This window comes from Silene latifolia, chromosome 2, assembly GCF_048544455.1.
Source record: "Silene latifolia isolate original U9 population chromosome 2, ASM4854445v1, whole genome shotgun sequence".
NCBI classification, from domain to species: Eukaryota; Viridiplantae; Streptophyta; class Magnoliopsida; order Caryophyllales; family Caryophyllaceae; genus Silene; species Silene latifolia.
This window is the reverse complement of record NC_133527.1, coordinates 91,430,621-91,438,162: the sequence shown is the minus strand read 5'-3', so window position 1 is coordinate 91,438,162 and position 7,542 is coordinate 91,430,621. Positions and strand designations below refer to the sequence as shown.

The 7,542-nt window shown below is 42.9% G+C and overlaps 1 non-coding gene across 1 annotated transcript; it reads left to right on the top strand.

Annotated features, from left to right (window-relative positions):
- Window positions 1-4,015: 4,015 nt before the first annotated feature.
- LOC141644973 (small nucleolar RNA R71) lies at window positions 4,016-4,122 on the top strand. The gene has a single exon (XR_012544571.1). It is a non-coding gene; the product is annotated as a small nucleolar RNA R71 (small nucleolar RNA).
- Window positions 4,123-7,542: the final 3,420 nt, after the last annotated feature.

Below are 7,542 nucleotides of genomic sequence, written 5' to 3'. Positions count from 1 at the left end.
GTCGGGTTTTGGAGGAAATGGCCAAAGATGGCCGAAAATCCCCTTTTTAGGGCTCGAAAACGCTTGAAACGAGCTTGAATAGGCTTGTCATGGCTTGACACGGCCTCGTCTACCTTGATTTTGCAGGTGACATGCCTTCTACGTCAGGGAGGGCCCCCATGGACATGGACTTTGCCCGTTCATTTGCTCTCGTGGGTGGCGAGAGACAGGAGGAGATACTTGAGGAGGAGGCTGAGGAGGTCCCGAGGAGGGCCAATGTGGGGCGAGGCGGTCACCAGCTTGTGGGTGCACCCGAGTGGGCCGAGAAATGGGATGGTAGACATCTCATTTGGGCGGCAGAGAGCCACCTGCCTTACAGGACGACGAGGAGTTTGGTAAGTTTCGAACTTGTCATTTCCCGTTACCTTTCCTATTCGTTTGCCGTTTCATTTCTCATTCGTCTTGTGCTAAAGATAGCTTTTGCTTTGAATTGATGCATGACGCCGGGAACATGAGGTCTTTTTTCGGTTACACGACGATGATGGAGGCTTTCGAGAGACTAACGGAGGAGGAGAAGGCCATCGTCGAGTTGGGAGCCTTCAAGGCTTTGGTCGGAGCTTAGAGGGCGATTAAGGAAAGGAGGATTCGGGCTAACCTTTGCCTGATTCAAGCTTTCCATGATCGGTACTGGGACACGACCTCGACTTTCCATATGCCTTTTGAAGAGGTCGGGGTCACTTTGGAGGACTACGACATGATCTTGGGTCTGCCTTATGGAGATGAGACTTAGGTGTGGCCGTTGACGGCCATGAGAGTAGACTCGAACGAGGCAAGAAGGCTGATCAGCTAGAACCTGGTGGCGGGAGCTACCAGCGTTCCCGGGTTGGTGCTAAGTTCTTACGTCAGGGATATTTCGCGGGTAGGACCCCGGTGAGGGTGAGGATGGATGGGAGGATGGTGCCTCCACTTCCTTGCACTGCTGAGCAGAGGGCTTGTATGTGGCTGTGGTGGTTCTTGTCTTCGATTTACCTAGGAGACAAGGGGGAGAGGCTGTCGACAAAGCTCCTTCCCTTCCTTTCTGACTTGAGTAGCTTAGATCAGTGGGACTGGGTTACTCCTGGCTTTGCGGCCCTCACTCGTTACATGAGGGCCATGGTACGTCCAGAGCTGATGGAGAAGGGGACTTCTCCTGTTACTGTCGGTCCTGGACTCTTGTTGGAGGTACAAACCTTTCTTTTGCATTTATTGAAAGATCATTATTTCTTCATTTTTTATGAAAGATCATTATTATAGAAAATAAATGATTATTTTTTCTGCAGGCGTGGGTGTACTCCTACTTTCCCAGCTTCGCGCCCAAGAGAATGGAGCCTGAGCCGAGGGCGTACCATGTCGTGAGAGACTGGGTGGTGTGTCGTAGGAAGAGCCATCGTTCTTCTTACGACGTTTGTAGGAGAGGCGTGAATGCCCTGAAGTTGGAGGACGTAAGTGCCTTTAATCCTTACTTGATACTTTTCCTTTTCTGTCTTTCATTTTGAAGTGATCATAGGAATGACCCCCATCCTATCACTTAGAGGCAATCATAGGAATGACCCTTTATTTCCTTAAATTAGTGGGTGCCTAGACCTTAGGAGGACTACCATGACGCTCCAGCTTTCGTGGCTGAGGTCCTTCGTCATAGGAGCTCAAGTCGGCTGTTGCTGAGGACGTCCATGGGACCTGTGTGGTACCTGGGCGAGCATTTGACTCAGTAGTGATCTCATGACACCTTCACGGTTCCCATCGATCCTCCATGGACGATGTTTAGGGAGCCTTCTAACACCGAGAGAGAGGCTGGATTGGCTGACGCGAGTGGTGAGCCCTCCTTCTTCTTAGCGAGGAGTACTCCGAGTTCGTTCACCGGAGGTTGGCGTACTAGCCGATCGTGGTAAGTACTTTACCTTTTCCTTGTTTTTGAATTGATTTGACAAACGACGAACGATCGTCAAATAAAGAGCCATTTGAACCTTGTAGCAGATCAAGGTGGAAGGCGTCGAGCCCCCACCTTACCCAGACACACTCGAGTACACTGATGCGGCGAGCATGACGATGATCTCAGAGCTCCACGACTTCGGCGAGGAGGTGACGGACGCGGGTCTGGAGGAGTGGCAGCACCTAGTGAGGAGGGTAAGCCCCTAGCTTTGGCTGTCTTTATTTTTGTATCGCATAAGAACGCATTTGCTGTTTTTTTTAACCTTCTTTATATTTGAATGCAGGTGGCACTATCTCGGTACATGGCGTTGTGGAGGGTGGCCAACCGGCTGTGGGCTACAGCCATCGAGGCACTTGCTGGTGGCCGGGGATGACAAGTATGAACCTCTCATTCCCTTTATTTCATTTTTGAATTTTGTTGCAATTTCTTGCATTTTTGAAATGATTGAAATGAGGCATTCCTTCATTTGTACGCAGGGAGAGCGTGACCTGGAGCGGGAGCTGGCGGAGTCGCGGGAGGAGATGGCTCGTCTGTGGAGGGAGATCGATGTCAGAGACGCTGAGATCGCTTCCCTTGAAGCGATCGTGGCTGAGTTGAGTTGCGACCAGGAGTAGCTTCCCTTCTTTTGTTGTTGTCTTGTATACATTTTGGACTTTCAGACTCTGTTTTGGGCAAGAGCCCCCAGTTTGATGTATATACCTTCTTTTGGTTGTGTATATAATGGCATGAGTGCCTTTGCTACTGGGTGTTTTCTGTTCCTGCAGGTTAGCTTAAAAGAACAGGTTTGGTAGATGATGGTTTGTGCCATCATGCTGCCGAAATTTACATAGAATTGATACGTAAAACATGTAGCATATAGGTGGCCTAAACTGGCGTAAAATGAAAAAAAAAAGTTAAAAAAAATGCCCAAAAATGAACGAAAATAACAAAATGTCAAAAAGTGACAAGAAATGCGCGACAATGCGCAGAAATGCCCAGAAATGAGTAAAAATGACCGGACAGTAGGAAGGGCTACTCCCTAAAAAAGAAAATTAACAGAAATGTATAAGTGTAAAAGATGACAAGAAATGCCCAGAAATGAGCAAAATGACCGAATAGTAGGGAGGACTACCCCCTAAAAAAAGAAAATAACTCTTTCCTTGTCACTAGCATTCACAACATCTTCATCGACGGGCCTCTTCGGCCCTTCATACCTTGCACCACTCCTTAAATGGATGGCACTCACCGACTCTTGTCTTGGGGGGATTACCTTGAGGTGGCAATTGCCCCTTTTGTCTTTGTGAACTTGAAGATGCTATTTGAGACATTTGGGTCTCCAACATCTTTGTGTGAGCTAGTATGTTGTTAATGGTGATGTCTTTTGCTTGGCTATCCTTTTGCATTTGAGTGAAAAATTCTTGTTAGTTCTTTTGCCTTTGGAGGACCGCTTTTTGAACATCAAAGCCTTGGTCATTTGTTTGATTGTATGGAGGTTGATTTTGATAACTTTGGTTTTGAGTGTAAAAGGGTCTTTGAGCTTGTTTCTCATTGGAGGTGGGGTGTATGTTGTTTGAGGGTTTTGAACCTTTTGGCTTTTGTATGAGAGGTTGGGGTGGAATTTAGTGTTTTCATTGTAATAGTTGGAATAAGAGGTACCACTCTTGTATGCTTGGAAAGCATTCACTTGTTCCTCTACATTCACTTTGGTCATGTCCCAAAGTTCCACAACTCTCATATACTCCACTTGGAATTGATGAAGATGCCACCATGGCATTAACATGTTGCTTAGGTGATTTGGAGGCCTCTTCAAGTTTAGCCATAGCCTTCTCAAACTTCAAATTAATGGTATCAATATGAGCACTAAGTTGAGCACCCAATTGAGTAATATAGTCCACTTCATGCTTTCCTCCTCTAGTAGCCTTCCGAGGTCTACTATATTGTGAGTTATGGACCGCCATTTCCTCAATCTTGTTCCATGTTTGATTATCATCAACTTCGGTAAACATACCATTTGATCCCATATTGAGAATGTTTCGGGAGTCTTCATATAGACCATTCCAAAATTGTTGTACAAGGAACCACTCACTAAGTCCATGATGTGGACAAGATCGGCAAGCATTCTTGAATCTCTCCCATGCTTCATACAAAGATTCTTCGTCCCTTTGTTTGAACCCGGTGATTTGGGCTCTTAACATGTTAGTCTTTTCCGGAGGATAGAACTTTTTGTAGAAAGCAAGTGCCAATTTCTTCCAAGAGTCAATACCAACCTTGTCTAGGCTCTTAAACCATTGTTTCGCGGAACCAATCAAAGAAAAAGGAAATAAGACGCATCGAATTTGGTCTTGAGTCACTCCGGTTTGAGAAATCACATCACAATAGTCACAAAAAGTCTCCATATGAGAATGAGGGTCTTCACTAGGCATCCCCCCAAATTGACTTCTGTCAACTAATTGTATAAATGCGGATTTTGCAATGAAATTACCGGTTAAGTGTTGTGGGTTAGGAGTACTATTTGGTAGGTTCTCCTCAGTTGGTACGGAATGTGATGAAAAATTAGGCATTGTGGGCTGATTTTGTGGTTGGTTTTGTGTTGGGTTATCCTCTCCTTCTCTTGCAAAAGGGTTGATGAACTCAATGTTATTTGGTTGAATGTCCACAATCTCACCAATACCTCTCAAAGTATTTCAAGCAAGTCTTCTATTGTTGGTCAAAGTTCTTTCAATTTCAAGATCACTGGGTAACAAGTTACCTTGTGATCTCCTAGACATGCAAAATATCAAACAACTCGAAAATAATTAGAACAAACCTTGAGGAGTTTGACTTCCCCAAGGTAAAGAAAGACACAACTAAAAACAATCAAAGAAAATCAAATCAAGTTAACACCGTCCCCGGTAACGGCGCCATTTTTGGTCGGTGTCGGTCTTGTTACTCTTCGTCAAAAGTTACCTAGACCAAAACAATATTTATAACTTCACAAACTACTCTACTCTTAGTAAAGAGGTAAGTAAAGGTCGGATCCCAAGGGACGGGTATTGATGTAGGATTTTCGATTGCAAATGGTTGTGTCTAAGGGTGTCACAATTTGGGTTGAGGTAGGAGATCAACTAAACTAATCAACAATATAAAAGCAAAGTAATGAAAACAAGCAAGATGATTAAAATGAGGTGTAAACAATTGATTAAAAGCACTAGGGTGTCATGGGTTCATAGGGGATTCATGGGATTTGATCATACAAACATGTTCTCTACTAGATGCAAGAACTTATTGTGGTGATGGGATCGAGTTAGCTTATGTCTTACAATCCCTAAGAAGGTGTGGTTCCCGGAGCCGAATCGATTAGATTGTACAACACCTACGAGTCGACTTAATCCTTCCTATCCAACTATATGCATGGTCTAATGAGACTCGAGTTGGTTTATGTCTTACAAGTCTCATTCAAAAGGTAAGTGATGGGTAAAAAATGCAAGGATTCATAGGCTCGCATTTCATCAAACATAACATGTGCATAAGTTGGAATCACAACAAGCAAGCAAATTAATTATGAAAACATGTAAGATTAAGCATGAATCAATCCCCATGTTGGTTTCCCTAATTCCCCATTAACCCTAGTTAAGGAAACTACTCACTCATTATCAAGTTTAACATGCTAACAAGGTTGTCAATCATACTAGTAAGGCAAAACATGATGAAAAAATGAAGATGATTAACAATAATTAAAAAGGATTAAGAGAGAATTATACCTATAAAGATGATTCCAAATAATAAAGAAAAGAATAATAGAAGTACTTGATGATTGATGGAAGGTTGTCAATCCTCCAAATAAACCCAAATAATCTTCTAATTACCCAAAATAAATGATGAACAATAGAGAAATTAAGAAAAGATTAAGAAATGAGATTTGTATTAGTGCTAAATTAAGAATTGATTACAAGATTTAGAGAGTATTAAGACTTTATTAAGATAAGATTAAGATCCTATTAAGATGACATGCTAATCTAGGTAGTACAATGGGGTATTTACACTATAGATTAGGTACAAGGATTAGGGTTACTAAGGGCTTAAATGACTATTAAGACCCTTAAGAAAAGTTGAGGAAGTGCTCCTCTCCAAGGAGATGCTCATCTCCGTTTGGGTAGTCTCCAGGAAATCTGCTCGTCCCGAGCGTCTAGGCAGTAGGCACGGTGGGTTCTGCAAGGGAATCCGAGCGGATCAGGGGAGAGACGCTCGAATTTGCTGGTCTCAAGATGAGCGTCTTGGCATCAGGACGCTCGGATTGGTGGGCAGGGAGACGCTCGTATCCTGGGTCAGCACTTCTCTTTTCTTCTTTCCTCAACAATCCTCGGGGATCTTGTTGGGGATGCAAGGATCCTTTCATCATTGCCCAATGTACTTTATTATCTACATAGGCCTTCTAGTATCGTCTTCCCTTTGATGCTTGGTCATTGAATTCGATCAATTTAGCTCCATTTAGCTATGAAAATGCAAGGTTTGCACTCCTTTCCTACCAAGGGAACAAAACCTCAAAGAATATGCAAAACGGGAAACTAAAGATAGTAAATGACCCAATTATGCACTAAAGAATAGGAATGAGGCTAATTTGGGGACTAAATATGCTTAAATATGAGTCACATCAAATATCCCCAAAACGAACCTTTGCTCGTCCCGAGTAAAGAGGTGATAAAAACTAGGACCCTTATTCAAACTAACCTACTAATATAGCCGATGTGAGACAATTAGCGGGTCTCATTCCGCCCCTTTAACTCACAACAAGACAACCATGAGGTAGGATGCCTTCTTGCAAGGCAAGGTGGGGCTTGCTAAAATGACGACACATCCAAGCATTAAAGCATACAAAACAAGTAATTGATGCATCTATAAAAATGAATAGCCACTTTCCTCATCTAAGTGGCAGAAATTATCTACAAGGGAAGCAATCTAAGGGTACACATTCCATCATAGATACGGTTTCTTTAATCTACTAAGCCTAGAAGGATACCAATAAATCACCTCCAAGTTGTGTCAAGCTAGGGTACCTTTGTCCTCAATCGTTAAATTCTTTCATCAAGAGTAGACTCCCTATGGTGTTAGAAACACTGGAGGATCGCGGAATTCCCCTTCTTGCCTAGACAAGAAGAAGGGTCGTCCCCTCTCTACCATGCACAAAAGTGGATACGATGGAAAAGGGATCAATAGAACTTTAGTTTCATAAGGGAGTTTGCTTTGTTGTTGTTTTCCCCCCCAATTTGTGGCATTTGACATTTTGAGAATATTTCTTTGCCATTTCTTTTGATGTTTGACATTTTCAACACTTGACAATTTCAACTTTTTCTTGCATTTCTTTTGAACATTTTCAAAGTCACCCCATTTGTAGTAAGGGTGCTTATTTTTGAAGCATAGGAGTTTTCATTTTTGTTACTCCTCTTTTCTTTTGATGCAATTGCAAACTTTCTGACTTTTCATTTCAATTCTTGAACTCAAATTTTGAACAATTTTTTTGTGCCCATTCCCTTTGATGACAAAATATGGTAGAACATGGATGATGGTTGCATGGTTTCAAGGTACTTGAGTAGTACGCCTTACCCCTCTAGAACCATGGTTACGACCCCGTAACTGAC